This window comes from Salmo salar, chromosome ssa25, assembly GCF_905237065.1.
Source record: "Salmo salar chromosome ssa25, Ssal_v3.1, whole genome shotgun sequence".
Classification (NCBI taxonomy): domain Eukaryota; kingdom Metazoa; phylum Chordata; class Actinopteri; order Salmoniformes; family Salmonidae; genus Salmo; species Salmo salar.
Genome location: NC_059466.1, coordinates 38065968 through 38084825, shown reverse-complemented (window position 1 = coordinate 38084825; position 18858 = coordinate 38065968). Strand labels below are relative to the sequence as shown.

Below are 18858 nucleotides of genomic sequence, written 5' to 3'. Positions count from 1 at the left end.
AAGCCAGAAATAATCAGACACCCATTTTTCAAGCCAGCATATAATGTCACCAAAACCCAGAAGACAGCTAAATGCAGCACTCACCTTTGATGATCTTCATCAGATGACAACCCTAGGACATTATGTTATACAATACATGCATGTTTTGTTCAATCAAGTTCATATTTATATCAAAAACAAGCTTTTTACATTAGCATGTGACGTTCAGAACTAGCATACCCCCCGCAAACTTCCGGGGAATTCGCTAACATTTTAATAAATTACTCACGATAAACGTTCACAAAAAGCATAACAATTATTTTAAGAATTATAGATACAGACCTCCTCTATGCACTCGATATGTCCGATTTTAAAATAGCTTTTTGGTGAAAGCACATTTTGCAATATTCTAAGTACATAGCCCAGGCATCACGGGCTCGCTATTTAGACACCCGGCAAGTTTAGCACTCACCATAATCATATTTACTATTATTAATGTTTCATTACCTTTTGTTGTCTTCGTCAGAATACACAGCCAGGACTGCTACTTCAATAACAAATGTTGGTTTGGTCCAAAATAATCCATCGTTATATCCGAATAGCGGCGTTTTGTTCGTGCGTTCCAGACACTATCCGAAATAGTAAAGAAGTGTCACGCGCTTGGCGCAATTCGTGACATTAAAATTCTAAGTATTCCATTACCGTACTTCGAAGCATGTCAACCGCTGTTTAAAATCAATTTTTACGACACTTTTCTCGTAGAAAAGCGATAATATTCCGACAGGGAATCTCCTTTTCGGCAAACAGAGGAAAAAAATCCCAAAGGCGGGGGCGGTCGGGGTCACGCGCATAAGCCAGTGTCTCTTGATCGGCCACTTGAGAAAGGCGATAATGTGTTTCAGCCTGGGGCTGGAATGACGACATTCTGTTTTTTCCCGGGCTCTGAGAGCCTATGGACGACGTGGGAAGTGTCACGTTAGAGCAGAGATCCTTAGTAAATGATAGAGATGGAAAAGAAGTTCAACAAATGGTCAGACAGGCCACTTCCTGTAAAGGAATCTCTCAGGTTTTGACCTGCCATTTGAGTTCTGTTATACTCACAGACACCATTCAAACAGTTTTAGAAAATTTAGGGTGTTTTCTATCCATATGTAATAAGTATATGCATATTCTAGTTACTGGGTAGGAGTGGTAACCAGATTAAATCGGGTATGTTTTTTATCCAGCCGTGTCAATGCTGCCCCCTAGCCCTAACAGGATAACATAATGTCCTAAGATTGTCTTCTGATGAAGATCATCAAAGGTTAGTGCTGCATTTAGCTGTGATTTGGGTTTATGTGACATTCTATGCTAGCTTGAAAAATGGGTGTCTGATTATTTCTGGCTGGGTGCTCTGCTGACATAATCTAATGTTTTGCTTTCGCTGTAAAGCCTTTTTGAAATCGGACAGTGTGGTTAGATAAAGGAGAGTCTTGTCTTTAAAATGGTGTAAAATAGTCATATGTTTGAAAAAGTGAAGTTTTGGTTTTTTTGAAGAATTTGTAATTCGCGCCACGCCTATCATTGGTTATTGGAGCAGGTGTTCCGCTAGCGGAACGTCTAGATGTGCTCTATGGGCTAGGTGGGACGCTTGCGTCCCACCTACTCAACAGCCAGTTGAATCCTGTGGCGCGTTATTCAAATACCTTAGATATGATATTACTTCAATTTTTAAAAAATATGACTATTTTACACCATTTTAAAGATAAGACTCTCGTTAATCTAACCACACTGTCCGATTTCAAAAAGGCTTTACAACGAAAGCAAAACATTAGATTATGTCAGCAGAGTACCGAGCCAGAAATAATCAGACAACCATTTTTCAAGCTAGCATATAATGTCACATAAACCCAAACCACAGCTAAATGTAGCACTAACCTTTGATGATCTTCATCAGATGACAACCCTAGGACATTATGTTATACAATACATGCATGTTTTGTTCAATCAAGTTCATATTTATATCAAAAACCAGCTTTTTACATTAGCATGTGACTGGCATGTGACTAGCATTCCCACCGAACACTGCCGGTGAATTTACTAAATTACTCACGATAAACGTTCACAAAAAGCATAACAATTATTTTAAGAATTATAGATACAGAACTCCTCTATGCACTCGATATGTCCGATTTTAAAATAGCTTTTCGGTGAAAGCACATTTTGCAATATTCTCAGTAGATAGCCCGGCATCACAGGGCTAGCTATTTAGACACCCAGCAAGTTTAGCACTCATCAAAGTCAGATTTACTATAAGAAAAATGTTATTACCTTTGTTGTCTTCGTCAGAATGCACTCCCAGGACTTCTACTTCAATAACAAATGTTGGTTTGGTTCAAAATAATCCATTGTTATATCCAAACAGCGGCGTTTTGTTTGTGCGTTCTAGACACTATCCTAAAGGCTAAATAAGGGTGACGAGCATGGCGCAATTCATGACAAAAGAATTCTAAATATTCCATTACCGTACTTCGAAGCATGTCAACCGCTGTTTAAAATCAATTTTTATGCCATTTTTCTCATAAAAAAGCGATAATATTCCGACCGGGAATCTGCGTTTAGATAAAAAGACAAAGGAAAAGAAAGCATTCGGTCCATAAACTGGGAGTCTGTGCTTGTGGAGGTGTGACAGGCAGGATAGCCTGATCAGCAGGCTGCCTAACAGAGTTCCCTGGGTGGGTAGAGGGGAAATTAAGTCCCAGGCTGAGACGTAATGTAAAGACTGGATAAAAAAATTTTTTTATTTATTTAACCAGGCAAGTCAGTTAAGAACAAATTCTTATTTACAATGATAGCCTAGGAACAGTGGGTTAACTGCCTTGTTCAGGGGCAGAACGACAGATGTTTACATTATCAGCTCGGGGATTTGATCTAGCCACCTTTCGGTTATTGGCCCAACACTCTAACCACTAGGCTACCTGCCACCCCAATGGTTGGAATCAGGATGAATGTTTGGAATTATAAGGCGGTAGTCATGGGGACATGAGCACCTTAGTGATCGCAGAACAACATCTGTACCAACAATCTCTACATAATAATAACAACAATGTGTGTGTGTGTGTGTTCGTGCGTGTGGCGTTGTCGAACTCTCATTGGTCAACCATCTGATTTCCTATGGAACAGAGGGAGTCTGGGTAAAGTTATTTACTTCACAAATGAATTTAAATCCAAAGGGAGCTAGAATTCTCATTTATAAAACGGCACACACGCATGCAGACACACACATACATACACAAACACGAATGGAAAGCTCAGTTCTTTGATTGGGTTTTATGTAGTAGGTAGCGTTTTAAGGAGGAAGATAAACAAAATAAAAGTTGCTGTCTTTGAACAATACACAGCACAATGAGGTCATGGTGAGTTAACACAGCTTACATGACAACAGCATTATCTTTGATATAATTATCACACGCCCAGAGAGTTTTCTGTTCTCATTTAAAGAATATCAAAGAGAGAGAATGGGAGAGAGAGAAAGAGAGAGAAAAAGAGAGATAGGGAGAGGGGAATAGAGGTAACGTAGAAAGGAAAAGAGTGAAAGGGATGGAGGAGAGAGGAAGATAGAGAAACCCTTCCTTTATTGTTGCAACTCTTAGAAGAATAAAAACACCCGAGAACAGAGAAGAAGCCCCAGCTAACCGTTTATTGTATCATAAGTTAAAACTAGATGAGAACCATAGAAACACAGTTGATGCAACACTTTGTGTTTATTGTATAAATAGAGAGAGGGAGAGAGAGTGGTAGAGAGACGGAGAGAGAGAGACAGTGGTAGAGAGAGGGAGAGAGAGAGAGAAAGAGAGAGGGAGAGAGAGAGAGAGAGAGAAGGAGTGGTAGAGAGAGGGAGAGTGGTAGAGAGAGGGAGGGAGAGAGAGAGACAGAGTGGTAAAGATAGGGAGAGAGAGACAGAGGGGTAGAGACAGAGAGACAGAGGGAGACAAAAGACAAAAATAGACAAAAGAACGTGGCGTCGGCACTAGAGAAAAAGATGGAAGGAAGAAGAGAGAATGATAGATGACTTGTGAAACATAGTGATCATTCAGTTGAAAAATAAGAGAATGGTCAGAGAGAGGAAGGTCAGAGGAGTCCTTGTAAGCTCAGCTACACTCACAAAAACGTAAAGGTGACTAATTATCACATTTTCCAGTTGAGGGCTAAGAGTTGTAATGGCCGCTCTCTGGCTGAGCTCAGTAATGGAGTCGACATTAGCCCTGCATTACGCGCCAGTCCACCCACAGCTGCTCTCAGCCTGCCTCACTCTTAAAGGTTGCCCAGGAAACTGCCAACACACAAAGGTCATGTTGGCTCTAACAGGGGTGTGATAGTGATTAGGAAAGTGGCCGTGTAGAGCCAAAATGAAGTTAAAGTTAAAGTGGAGAGGGAGGAGGTGTGCTGGAGAGGACACTGTTGCTATGGGGTAACAGAGTTGTCCTCTGTAGTTAAACATGGTTCTCCAGGATAACATTATGTACTCACCTGACATAGTTGATAAGGTAATGAGGAAGATGTACAGCTCTCATCAACTACCCTCTGGGCAGACAGTAGGTGCAGATCTAGGGTCAGCTTACACGCCAACAATTCTAACCATAACCATTAAGGGGAAAACTCTTTCTGGGTGTAGATCGTGGCTTCCCCCTTCTCTCTCACTCTCTCTCCTAAACCAGATTTAGTAGCTCAGGTCATAAATACCGGGTAGAAACTGCCATGCGGTATGGAGGTAGAGAGCCTAGAGAGAACAAAGAAAGACTTGGCCAAACACCTAAATCCCCTAAATGGGAGAATTAAACAATATTTATACTTTTGAGAATGTGGGAATGGTCCGTGGAGACTTAAGGGACAGTCATATTGAGTGTGTTTCATTTGGTGATCTCATGAAGGACAAGAAACACACATAACGATATCTCTTAAAGTGTACATGTCCCAGCTGTCAGGTTTATATCTAAATATTGTGAAACGTATGTGATTAAAAATGAAACTATTTGTGAAAAGATGTAATGTGGTGTTAACCTTCTAAATGAGAGTATGGGTTTTTCATATATAATGTTAACCAAATCAATGGCCACACCCACGTGAGCATAGACATTACGTCTGAGTCATGGAACTGCCCTTTTCTACTGAAACGTATAAAATCCACTCCTGATGAAATTCACACCAGACCACGCAAACCTCGGTGTAAGCTAAGGTTGCAAATGGTTGAATTTCTAAGACCAAAACATGCCAGGTGACACTGATGTGTGAAGTGGTTTAAACTACAACTCTACCAAAGGACACGACTATACCATGTGGAACATTGGCTACACGGCTGGAAATGGTTAAACTCTCAGACTATCGATCCATACAGAATAAGAGCAAATCTTAGACCTATAATTACTAGTCTGCAGCTAGAAATTACATAAGTCTAGAACGAGAATACTGACAACCGCCGAATCATCTATACTATGAGAACATTTCTGAATGGTACTCTGAAGTAACCATTCTAACCACCTATAACCACAAAATACTTTGTGACTTCAAAGAAAGTTAACCAGAGACTCTGATGAACCCTACAGGACAATCGAGGATTCCGAACGGGGAATTCAACAACGACATACGGGTGTAAATATATATACATTGCAATTATTCTCAAATGAGCGGCCATTCATGTGCCAAGGATTAGCATTTCAATTCATATAATTATAGACTGTGTGTAATGAATCCATTTAGTCTTTCCCGCTCTTTCTCAGTCCCTTTCTATCATTGTTAGAAACCAATATCTACTGTTCGTTCATATTTCTGTGATTATTTAGTTAGTTAGTTAATAAATAATTAAGCCAATTTGTATATTGCTTATTCATAATTTATGCTAGGATTCGTGCAGATAACCAATCATTTTATGACGTTTGGAATGAGACTGACAGAAGGTAAAGATTAATAATCATTAATAGAAGACTGTACTCGATAAGATATGAAAATATCTGAAGAGTCGATTCTGGAAATAGAGACTATAAACATTTTCCCGTAGTGCCCCGACTTCCTGGTTGATTAAAGTTTACATGATTAGTTTAATCACGTAATAATAATTCCACAGAGAATTGATTTGATAAAATAAGCCTTCACATTTAATGATAGTAAAGACATGACAAAACTAAAAACGGACCTTAGGTCAGTGGTGAGCTACATCATTCTACTCCATTAACAATAGTGAGACCACAGAAAGGTGAGGAAGGGTGAGAAGCGGGAGGAGAGGTGAGAAGGGGGAAGAGAGGTGAGAAGGGGGAGGAGAGGTGAGAAGGAGGAGGAGAGGTGAGAAGGGGGAGGAGAGGTGAGGAGGGGTGAGAAGCGGGAGGAGAGGTAGGTGAGAAGGGGGAGGAGAGGTGAGAATAGGGGGAGGAGAGGTGAGGAGGGGTGAGAAGGGGAAGGGGGAGGTGAGAAGGGGGAGGAGAGGTGCGAAGGGGGAGGAGAGGTGTGTATGAACATGTCTACTGTGGCTAGTAGGCACTACAAGAAATATGGCACAATACATTGTTCTAGGAACTTTCAGATCCTCTCCTCTCTGTTTCCTCACCTTGTTTAAAACCTGTTGGGGATAGGGGGCAGTATTTGCACGGCCGGATAAAAAACGTACCCGATTTAAACTGGTTACTACTCTTGCCCAGAAAGGGGAATATGCATATAATTAGTAGATTTGGATAGAAAACACTCTGACGTTTCTAAAACCGTTTGAATGGTGTCTGTGAGTATAACAGAACTCATATGGCAGGCCAAAACCTGAGAAGATTCCATACAGGAAGTGCCCTGTCTGACAATTTGTTCTCCTTCTAGGGCATCTGACCCGGGAATCCTGGAAGGATATTGACCTCATACCGTCAGTTGAGGATGCCTGATCATTCTTTAAAAGTAATTTCCTCACCATCTTAAATAAGCATGCCCCTTTCAAAAAATGTAGAACTAAGAATAGTTATAGCCCTTGGTTCACTCCAGACCTGACAGCCCTCGACCAGCACAAAAACATCCTGTGGCGGACTGCACTAGCATTGAATAGTCCCCGCGATATGCAACTTTTCAGGGAAGTCAGGAACCAATACACGCAGTCAGTCAGAAAAGGCTAGCTTTTTCAAACAGAAATTTGCATCCTGTAGCTCTAAGTCCAAAAAGTTTTGGGACACTAAAGTCCATGGAGAATAAGAACACCTCCTCCCAGCTGCCCACTGCACTGAGGCTAAGTAACACTGTCACCACCGATAAATCCATGATAATCGAGAATTTCAATAAGCATTTCTCTACGGCTGGCCATGCTTTCCTCCTGGCTACCCCAACCCCATCCAACAGCTCCGCACCCCCCGCAGCTTCTTGCCCAAGCCAACCTAGCTTCTCCTTCACCCAAATCCAGATAGCAGATGTTCTGATAGAGGTGCAAAACCTGGACCCGTACAAATCAGCTGGGCTAGACAATCTGGACCCTTTCTTTCTAAAATTATCCGCCGCCAATGTTGCAACCCTTATTATCAGTCTGTTCAACCTCTCTTTCGTATCGTCCGAGATCCCTAAAGATTGGAAAGCTGCCACGGAAATCCCCCTCTTCAAAGAGGGTGACACTCTTGACCCAAACTGTTATAGACCTATATCCATCCTGCCCTGCTTTTTTAAAGTCTTCGAAAGCCAAGTTAATAAACAGATCACTGACCATTTCGAAGCCCAATCTGGTTTTCGAGCTGGTCACGGGTGCACCTCAGCACCTCAAGGTACTAAACGATATCATAACGGCCATCGATAAAAGACAATACTGTGCAGCCGTCTTCATCGACCTGGCCAAGGCATTCAACTCTGTCAATCACCGTATTCTTATCGGCAGAATCAACAGCCTTGGTTTCTGTAATGACTGCCTCGCCTGGTTCACCAACTACTTCTCAGACTGAGTTCAGTGTGTCAAATCGGAGGGCCTGTTGTCCGGACCTCTGGCAGTCTCTATGGGGGTACCACAGGGTTCAAATCTCGGGCTGACTCTTTTCTCTGTATATATCAACGATTTCGCTCTTGCTGTGGGTGATTCCCTGATCCACCTCTACGCAGACGACACCATTCTGTATACATCTGGCCCTTCTGTGGACACTGTGTTAACTAACCTCCAAACGAGCTTCAATCCCATTCAACACTCCTTCCGTGGCCTCCAACTGCTCTTAAACGCTAGTAAAACCAAATGCATGCTTTTCAACCGTTCGCTGCCTGCACCCGCCCGCCCAACTAGCATCACTACTCTGGATGGTTCTGACTTAGAATATGTGGACAACTACAAATACCTACGTGTCTGGCTAGACTGTAAACTCTCCTTCCAGACTCATATTAAACATCTCCAATCCAAAATTAAATCTAGAATCGGCTTCCTATTTCGCAACAAAGCCTCCTTCACTCACACCGCCAAACATACCCTCGTAAAACTGGCTATCCTACCGATCCTCGACTTCGGCGATGTCATTTACAAAATAGCGTCTAATTCTCTACTCAGCAAACTGGATGCAGTCTATCACAGTGCCATCCGTTTTGTCACCAAAGCCCCTTTTACCTCCCACCAGTGTGACCTGTACGCTCTAGTCGGCTGTCCCTCGCTACATATTCGTCGCCAGACCCACTGGCTCCAGGTCATCTGTAAGTCTATGCTAGGTAAAGCTCCGCCTTATCTCAGCTCACTGGTCACGATAACAACACCCACCCGTAGCACGCGCTCCAGCAGGTATAGCTCACTGGTCATCCCCAAAGCCAACACCTAATTTGGCCGCGTTTCCTTCCATTTCTCTGCTGCCAATGACTGGAACGGATTGCAAAAATCGCTGAAGCTGGAGACTTATATTTCCCTCACTAACTTTAAACATCAGCTATCTGAGCAGCTAACCGATCGCTGCAGCTGTACATGGCCCATCTGTAAATAGCCCACCCAATCTACCTACCTCATCCCCATATTGTTTTTATTTACTTTTCTGCTTTTTTGCACACAAGTATTTCTATTTGCACATCACCATCTGCTCATCTATCAGTCCAGTGTTAATTTGCTAAATTGTAATTACTTTGCTACTATGGCCTATTTATTGCCTTATCTCCTCACGCCATTTGCTTTCACTGTATATAGACTTTCTCTTTTTTTCTATTGTGTTATTGACTATACGCTGGTTTATTCCATGTGTAACCCTGTGTTGTTGTTTGTGTCGCACTGCTTTGCTTTATCTTGGCCAGGTCGCAGTTATAAATGAGAACTTGTTCTCAACTAGCTTACCTGGTTAAATAAAGGTGAAATAAAAATAAAATAAAAATAGTGATTGAATGCATGTATGTATACTGAACAAAAATATAAATGCAACATGTAAAGTGTTGGTCCCTTGTTTCATGAGTTGAAATAAAAGATCCCAGAAATGTTAAATACGCCCAAAAAATGTTGTGCACAAATTTGTTTACATCCCTGTTAGTGAGCATTTCTCCTTTGCCAACAAAATCCATCCACCTGACAGGTGTGGCATATCAAGAAGCTGACTAAACAGCGTGATCATTACACAGGTGCACCGTGTGCTGGGGACAATAAAATGTCACTCTAAAATGTGCTGTTTTGTCACACAACACAATCCCACAGATGTCTCAAGTTTTGAAGGAGTGTGCAATTGGCATGCTGACTGCAGGAATGTCCACCAGAGCTGTTGCCAGATAATTGAATGTTCATTTCTCTACCATAAGCTGGCTCCAACGTTGTTTTAGAGAAATTGGCAGTACGTCCAATTGGCCTCCCAACCGCAGCCCCCGTGTAACCAGGGAGAGGAGACACCTTCGGTGGAAGTCGTGTCACCATGCCAGCCCAGGACCTCCACATCCGGCTTCTTCACCTGCAGGGTCGTCTGAGACCAGCCACCGGGACAGCTGATGAAACTGAGGAGTATTTCTGTCTGTAATCAAAGGCCTTTTGTGGGAAAAAAATTGTTCTGATTGGCTGGGCCTGGCTCCCCATTGGGTGACTGCGCCCCTGCCCAGTCATGTGAAACCCATAGATTAGGGCCAAATGAATTTATTTCAATTGACTGATTTCCTTATATGAACTGTAATTAAAATTGTTGAAATTATTGCATGTTGCATTTATATTTTTATTCAGTATGTGTGTGTGTGAAAGAGGTCTCCTGCAGTATGAAAAAGGCGTGATGAGTCATGTATACTTCAGGTATGTTTTCCTAGAAACTCTGTACGATATTTTAACAGTGCAAAGCTGAGGAACTCACTACTACGCACACTACACACCCCTTAATTTAAACCACTATGAATTATTCTCATGGTCACTAAAAAAAGAGGAATAGAAGTTGAAAAGGGAGACACCTAGCAGAGTCACATCCAACGAGATTACAGAAAAACATACTGTATTTTCTATCATCCTTTTCAATGGAAACCAATAGAAACAATTTCCTGCATGTCACAGTTAGTAGCGGGGTGTGTGTTGTTACATGATGGTGCCCCCCTGGGTCAGAAGGCTGACGAGTGCCTGATGCTTTCACATGCTAACCAGGCCGCATCACCATCACCATAACAACACAGTTCTGCTGTACGTATCTACACTGAGTGGACAAAACATTAGGAACACCTGCTCTTTCCATGACAGACTGACCAGGTGAATCCAAGTGAAAGTTATGATCCTTTATTGATGTCACTTCTTAAATTCACTTCAATCAGTGTAAATGAAGGGGAGGAGACCGGTTAAAGAAGGATTTTTAAGCCTTGAGACAATTAAGGCATGGATTGTGTATGTGTACCATTTAGAGGGTGAATGGGCAAGACAAAATATTTAAGTGTCTTTGAACGGGGTATGGTAGTAGGTGCCAGGCGCACCAGTTTGAGTGTGTCAAGAACTGCAACACTGCTGGGTTTTTCAAGCTCAACAGTTTCTCGTGTGTATCAAGTATGATCCACCACCTAAAGGTCATCCAGCCAATGGCAGGCCAGTGGTCGAAAAGATGAAAGAGGACAAAGGAGGCTGACGCATATTGTGCAGACCAACAGATGGGCTACAGTCAAGTGACAGTCCAAAGACCCATAAAAGAATGCACAACTCGTCGTACATTGACACGAATAGGGTATGGCAGTTACACTTCTTCAGCAAAAAAACAAGAAACTGTGATTGCAGTGTGCTAAGGAATGAAAAACACTGGACACTGGAGAATTTGAAAACGTTGCTTGGTCTGATGAATCCCCGTTCTTACTATTTACACTGACGGGAGGACTAGGGTATGGCGAAAACCACATGAGAACAGAAATAGGACAGCACTCCGGTATTGTATTGTCAAAACTTTTCGGGTATGAGCCCTTCTTCAGCGTGCAAGGCAATGGCAATCAATGTCAACAACAAGACCTCATAATTATACATTCACAGTCAGTATTGGCTCAATCAAGAAAACCACGAGTACACGCTTCCAGCATGCGACGTGTCTTCATTGCAGGCTGGTGGTGGGGGTGTGGTGGTGTGGAGTGTGTCTTCATTGCAGGCTGGTGGTGGGGGTGTGGTGGTGTGGAGTGTGTCTTCATTGCAGGCTGGTGGTGGGGTGTGGTGGTGTGGAGTGTGTCTTCATTGCAGGCTGGTGGTGGGGTGTGGTGGTGTGGAGTGTGTCTTCATTGCAGGCTGGTGGTGGGGTGTGGTGGTGTGGAGTGGAGTGCGTCTTCATTGCAGGCTGGTGGTGGGGTGTGGTGGTGTGGAGTGCGTCTTCATTGCAGGCTGGTGGTGGGGTGTGGTGGTTTGGAGTGTGTCTTCATTGCAGGCTGGTGGTGGGGTGTGGTGGTGTGGAGTGTGTCTTCATTGCAGGCTGGTGGTGGTGGTGTGGAGTGTGTCTTCATTGCAGGCTGGTGGTGGGGTGTGGTGGTGTGGAGTGCGTCTTCATTGCAGGCTGGTGGTGGGGTGTGGTGGTGTGGAGTGTGTCTTCATTGCAGGCTGGTGGTGGGGGTGTGGTGGTGTGGAGTGTGTCTTCATTGCAGGCTGGTGGTGGGGTGTGGTGGTGTGGAGTGTGTCTTCATTGCAGGCTGGTGGTGGGGGTGTGGTGGTGTGGAGTGTGTCTTCATTGCAGGCTGGTGGTGGGGTGTGGTGGTGTGGAGTGTGTCTTCATTGCAGGCTGGTGGTGGGGGTGTGGAGTGTGTCTTCATTGCAGGCTGGTGGTGGGGTGTGGTGGTGTGGAGTGCGTCTTCATTGCAGGCTGGTGGTGGGGTGTGGTGGTGTGGAGTGTGTCTTCATTGCAGGCTGGTGGTGGGGGTGTGGTGGTGTGGAGTGCGTCGTCATTGCAGGCTGGTGGTGGGGGTGGGGAGTGTGTCTTCATTGCAGGCTGGTGGTGGTGGTGTGGAGTGCGTCTTCATTGCAGGCTGGTGGTGGGGTGTGGTGGTTTGGAGTTTGTCTTCATTGCAGGCTGGTGGTGGTGGTGTGGAGTGCGTCTTCATTGCAGGCTGGTGGTGGGGTGTGGTGGTTTGGAGTGCGTCTTCATTGCAGGCTGGTGGTGGTGGTGTGGAGTGCGTCTTCATTGCAGGCTGGTGGTGGGGTGTGGTGGTGTGGAGTGTGTCTTCATTGCAGGCTGGTGGTGGGGGTGTGGTGGTGTGGAGTGCGTCTTCATTGCAGGCTGGTGGTGGGGGTGTGGAGTGTGTCTTCATTGCAGGCTGGTGGTGGTGGTGTGGAGTGCGTCTTCATTGCAGGCTGGTGGTGGGGTGTGGTGGTTTGGAGTTTGTCTTCATTGCAGGCTGGTGGTGGTGGTGTGGAGTGCGTCTTCATTGCAGGCTGGTGGTGGGGTGTGGTGGTGTGGAGTGTGTCTTCATTGCAGGCTGGTGGTGGGGTGTGGTGGTGTGGAGTGTGTCTTCATTGCAGGCTGGTGGTGGGGTGTGGTGGTGTGGAGTGTGTCTTCATTGCAGGCTGGTGGTGGGGGTGTGGTGGTGTGGAGTGCGTCTTCATTGCAGGCTGGTGGTGGGGGTGTGGAGTGTGTCTTCATTGCAGGCTGGTGGTGGGGTGTGGTGGTGTGGAGTGCGTCTTCATTGCAGGCTGGTGGTGGGGGTGTGGTGGTGTGGAGTGTGTCTTCATTGCAGGCTGGTGGTGGGGGTGTGGTGGTGTGGAGTGTGTCTTCATTGCAGGCTGGTGGTGGGGTGTGGTGGTGTGGAGTGTGTCTTCATTGCAGGCTGGTGGTGGGGTGTGGTGGTGTGGAGTGTGTCTTCATTGCAGGCTGGTGGTGGGGGTGGAGGTGTCTTCATTGCAGGCTGGTGGTGGGGTGTGGTGGTGTGGAGTGCGTCTTCATTGCAGGCTGGTGGTGGGGTGTGGTGGTGTGGAGTGTGTCTTCATTGCAGGCTGGTGGTGGAGGTGTGGTGGTGTGGAGTGTGTCTTCATTGCAGGCTGGTGGTGGGGTGTGGTGGTGTGGAGTGTGTCTTCATTGCAGGCTGGTGGTGGGGGTGTGGTGGTGTGGAGTGTGTCTTCATTGCAGGCTGGTGGTGGGGGTGTGGTGGTGTGGAGTGTGTCTTCATTGCAGGCTGGTGGTGGGGTGTGGTGGTGTGGAGTGTGTCTTCATTGCAGGCTGGTGGTGGTGGTGTGGAGTGCGTCTTCATTGCAGGCTGGTGGTGGTGGTGTGGAGTGTGTCTTCATTGCAGGCTGGTGGTGGGGGTGTGGTGGTGTAGAGTGTGTTTTCATGGCACACATTGGGCCCCTTGATAAAAGTGGAGCCACGTTTGAATGCCACAGGATATCTGAACATCATTGCCAATCAGGTGCATCCCTTCATGACAGCAGTGTATCCATCTGTGAATAGATTTTTTCAGCAGGATAATGCCCCATGCCACAAGGCTAGGAGTTTCCTGGAATGGTTCCTCGAACATGACAGTGAATTCAGCTTACTGCAGTGGCCTGCCTAGTCACCAGATCTCAATCCAATTGAGCATCTGTGAGATGAGATGGAACGAGCTATTCAGAGTACAAATCCACTACCAGCCAACTTGACACAACTGTTGGAAGCATTGGAGTCAACATGGGCCAGCATCCCTGTGAAATGCTTTAGACAACTTGTAGAGTCCATGCCAAGATAAATTGAGGCTGTTCTGCGGGCAAAAGGGGGTGAAACTCAATATTAGGAAGGTGCTACTAACGTTTTGTACACTCAGTGTACATACAGTGTACATGAGATATGGATGGACTAGTGAGAACCTCTTATCATTTCATTCACACACTATAAAACCAAGTGTTTAGAATCTGAACACCTAACTAAACACTTTTCAGTAACACTTTTTAAATGTGCCAAGGCATTTAGAATTTCAATGAAAACTTGTAACATTGTTGAGATTGTAAACACTACAACATGTTAATTCACTGTAGCACTTTTTAAACACATTAACACATTTATTCAGCACAAGGTTCAAAACACTAAACACTGGGGGTGTTGTTTTAACACTGTAGGGTGTAAAGCCATATTGTATATTTTCCAGGCATGCCTTTGTAGTGAATGTGAGCGATACCCACCCATGACTGTGTTTGTTAGTGACAGAGACATGGTTGTTGCAATCAATAACTTCTATTCCTGAAGCCTTCACCAAATGACTACCCAAGTGAATGTGTTTCAATTCAATGTAAACCCTTTATGACCACATACTATACATTACATAAGGCCTTTAGTTATGGCCTAGATATCCTTGGCATTGTGGTCGTATAATCCTGGCTCATGAGCCACATCAGACCTGCAAGTCGCTATACACTGGTTTGTGAAGTGATTAGTAATTCCTATTGGAATCTAGCCAGAGGGAGGATAACCAACAATTTTGATATTTTGTCACTCACATCCTAAACTCAGAATGACTGCTACGGTGAAGGTATTAATTAACAAATAAGCCTACTTAAACCATCTAAATTGGAACAACCATCTCAGTAACTGGTGCAATAAATCCAACCCCTTACAGATTGGATTAGTTAAGAAAAATGTAAGTTATTTATCTTTGTATAGTTTAAGATCAATTAATCAATTAATGTGCATGAAGTAACATGGATATTAAAACAAACTATTCTAAAAATCAACCTGCAACAAAGCATGCTGGGAAATATGATAAGGAGGCACCCTCCCACATCTTTTTCACTCAGAGAGTAAACAGAAATGAACTCAACACAGTCGAGTAACAACACCCCACGGTTGAAAATATTTCCTGAATCAAATGTCCTGTTCAGTGCTGAAATGTAGGTAAGGTGAGAGACATTCCTAACACTGATCTGAATAAAAGGCATGGACAGTCACATACATGTTTTAGGACTAAATACACTCTAAACAGGACATTGGAAAGTAAACACTTCTGTTTAAAATCTAAACACAGGAAAACTGGTTGGAAACTGACTGGAAAAAGCTATTATGTTCAATCTTGCATTCTAAAAGCCTGAATTTAAAATGAGAACACTTAATGGTAAATATAAATGCCTTATAATTAAGTCTTAAACACACTAACGTTTAGGTTATAAACTGTCAAATGTTTCATGGTTTTACAGTGTAGAATACTTATTGGGATGGCACAGTCCAAGAAGAAGGGGACTATGGCTGCACAATGCACTTCTCTCTCCAGAATGCACTCTCTCACTGTCACGTCCTGACCATAGAAAGCTGTTATTTTCTATTGTAGAGTAGGTCAGGGCGTGACAGTTTTTTTTTTCTAGTTTAGATTTTCTATGTTATGTTCTAGTTTTTTATTTCTATGTTGGGTTTTTGTTTGGGATGATCTCCAATTAGAGGCAGCTGGTCATCGTCGTCTCTAATTGGAGATCATACTTAAGTAGGTGTTTTTCCCACCTGGGTTTGGGGGAGATTGATTTTGAGTAAGTGCATGTTGTAACTCTTTGTCACGGTTTGTTGTTTTGTTCATTCAGTTTATTTGTATGTATTGCATAGTTTCACAGTTTAATAAAGAAAATGTGGAACGATACACACGCTGCGCTTTGGTCCGCTCCTTCATCCCACGACAACCGTGACACTCACGCCAATTTGTGCCCATTTATTGTTTCAGAACTTCATTGTGTGCATTGTTTGCGTTAGATTTTTAGTGTCTATCAATTCCGCATTACATATACTGTAGATCAATGTTTTTTCTGTGATCACCAGCAATACAATTACCATTAATTCCTATAATTTTTAATCTACAGTGTTTGTTTGGCCGGTCTTTTACCATTCTCACTGTCAGTGGACACGTTTGCAGAGCGCACAACCTATGCTACACGTGTGAGAAACAAGTTTTGGTCCATTTACGAATTTTGGCAATTTAGTCATTGTCTTTTGTTTAGAGTGCTCCTGTCAATGTTGAGTAAGGACACACACCTAATTACGCATAGAAGTAGGCCTATAGGCTACCTGGCCTGCGCGCAAATGTAGGCATAAAAATGTGCCCATTTTGGGATCTGATTATATTTCTGATCGGCATAATGCACCACCACAAATGAGCTGTGGAGCTTCTCAAAGTAATGTTTTCTTCACCTCAAACAGCAAGCAAATTAAGTCTGTTTTAACATCCATTGAGAATGACAACAGTTCCTCAATGTATTTGAAACATCTTTCCAGCTCTCTCCCTTTCGATAACCACTCAGCGTGAAAGAGAAACATGTCATGCTATGATCCACTTCTTATCCCTCACTGGATCTGGAAACTCTGAGGGCCCAGAATATTTTATACAATGTTGCAAGGAGCTTCAAGTCAGACCCAAGTTAATAGTCGGCTATGAAAAGCCAACTGACATTTACTCCTGAGGTGCTGACCTGTTGCACCCTCTACAACCACTGTGATTATTATTATTTGACCCTGCTAGTCATCTATGAACATTTGAACATCTTGGCCATGTTCTGTTATAATCTCCACCCGGCACAGACAGAAGAGGACTGGCCACCCCTCATAGCCTGGTTCCTCTCTAAGTTTCTTCCTAGGTTCTGGCCTTTCTAGGGAGTTTTTCCTAGCCACCGTGCTTCTACACCTGCATTGCTTGCTGTTTGGAGTTTTAGGCTGGGTTTCTGTACAGGACTTTGTGACATCAGCTGATGTAAGAAGGGCTTTATAAATACATTTGATTGAATAGTTGATACAATGTTTGAAGTTCATTGTGATTTATAGGATATTTATTTATATCCTAATATTTTCTACCTGCAGGCTGCAATGTTTTTATTTATTTTCCTTTTAGGCTATTTTTACATAGTTAGCAATGGAAATAGAAGTAACTTTTTAGGTTTGTATCCTTTTCATTTAGATTTGGATAGAATTCTGATTTACCACATGACAATGATTTTGAGATACAAAGAAGTTATTATAAAAATGAAATTAAACTGTTCCACGGAAATGTACATATGAAAACCATAACTGGCACGCAGATCAGTAGTTATAGCATTCCATATGAAGAAGTTTGCAATTTTGGGAGAGTAACGGCAGAATATGCGAAAAGCCAGTAGGAGCAGGAGTAGGATGGTCGGGATATGTAAAGTTTTGTTTTTCTTCTGCTTATTTTGATCTCTGGCTCCCTCTTGAGTCATTTGTGTCTTATTTCATCAAACAGTGAGCTTAAAGCATCAGACAAGCTCAATGCATATGTAGACACATAGGCTGTTTCTATATATGGAAAAATACAGCTTTTAAAATGTCTAAAATGTGCAGTAGAGGGTGCAGTAGAGAGGTGCAGTCGAGGTTTGGGAACAGAAAAACAACAAAAAAACAATAACCTACCACTGGGATTGAACACGCAACCTACAGCGCTGAAGCACGGTATTTTCGCCCATCCACCATCCTCGTCAACAACACCCTAGAAAGCCGACATCCTACTCGAAGGTAATAGCCCTCACCGCTGTCCGACGTGGCAGGTTTTGAAGGAAATTCTAGACGTTCTTGGGACATGGATGGCAACTAACTTGGACTTCAAACTAGAGCAATCTCCCTGTGTGAGCTACCAATAACCCACTTGTATCCCTGATAACAACAAAACACTAAAGACAAGAGTGGTATTGTCTCCAAAGCACTCTGTGGAGCAAACACACACACACACACAGTGGTTGTGCCGTGGTGAGTGGAGAGACTCACGTAGACTCCCACACCTAACCATCCACCGACCCTCTCTCTCTCTCTCCTCTCTCACTCCTCTCTCTTTCTATATCTCTACATCTCTCTCACTGCGTCTGGTCAGTCAGTTTATATCCTAATTGTTTACACCAGACTGGACATGAGGCAGAGAAGAGTAAACACAAACATAAACACCATCTCCGCCACCACAGCAGAGTAAACACACACAGTCCCAGTCACCTAAATCCCAACCTGATCAGGCAGGACAAACAGTAAGAGAGAGAACTGAACAAACTCTGAAGTCACACTCTGTCCTTGGTTAGACCAGTCCCACTGCACTGGCTACAGCAGTTTAAAGCTACTGTACTAAAGGGCAGGAGTGAAACCTAGTATTTCCCCTGGGTCCACAGAACCAGAATTGAACACACTAACACACAAGAACACACTTGGAACCACAGCTGTGTGCCTGTTGCTTAGTAACCACTGTGTGTGTTTTATTTAAATCCAGGGGGTAATTATTGGCATGGAGGGCAGACATTATGAAAAGCAAAGCCTGCAGTTAAACAACTCATCCTTCCTTTGTTTTAAACTGATTACACATTCCAGAGGATGGAGAGAGGATGGAGAGAGGGGAGAAGAGGGGAGGAGGAGGGACATAGGCGAGAACAGGTGGAGAGGGGAGAGGATGGAGAGAGGGGAGAAGAGGGGAGGAGGAGGGACATAGGCGAGAGCAGGGAGAGAGGGGAGAGGATGGAGAGAGGAGAGTAGAGGGGAGGAGGAAGGACATAGGCAAGAACAGGGAGAGAGGGGAGAGGATGGAGAGAGGAGAGTAGTG

General features: G+C 43.8%; 1 protein-coding gene across 1 annotated transcript in view; it reads right to left on the bottom strand.

Annotated features, from left to right (window-relative positions):
- The window catches only part of LOC106586724 (interleukin-1 receptor accessory protein-like 1-B), a 468880-nt gene that overhangs the window by 101473 nt on the left and 348549 nt on the right, over positions 1-18858 (bottom strand). The window lies entirely within an intron of this gene.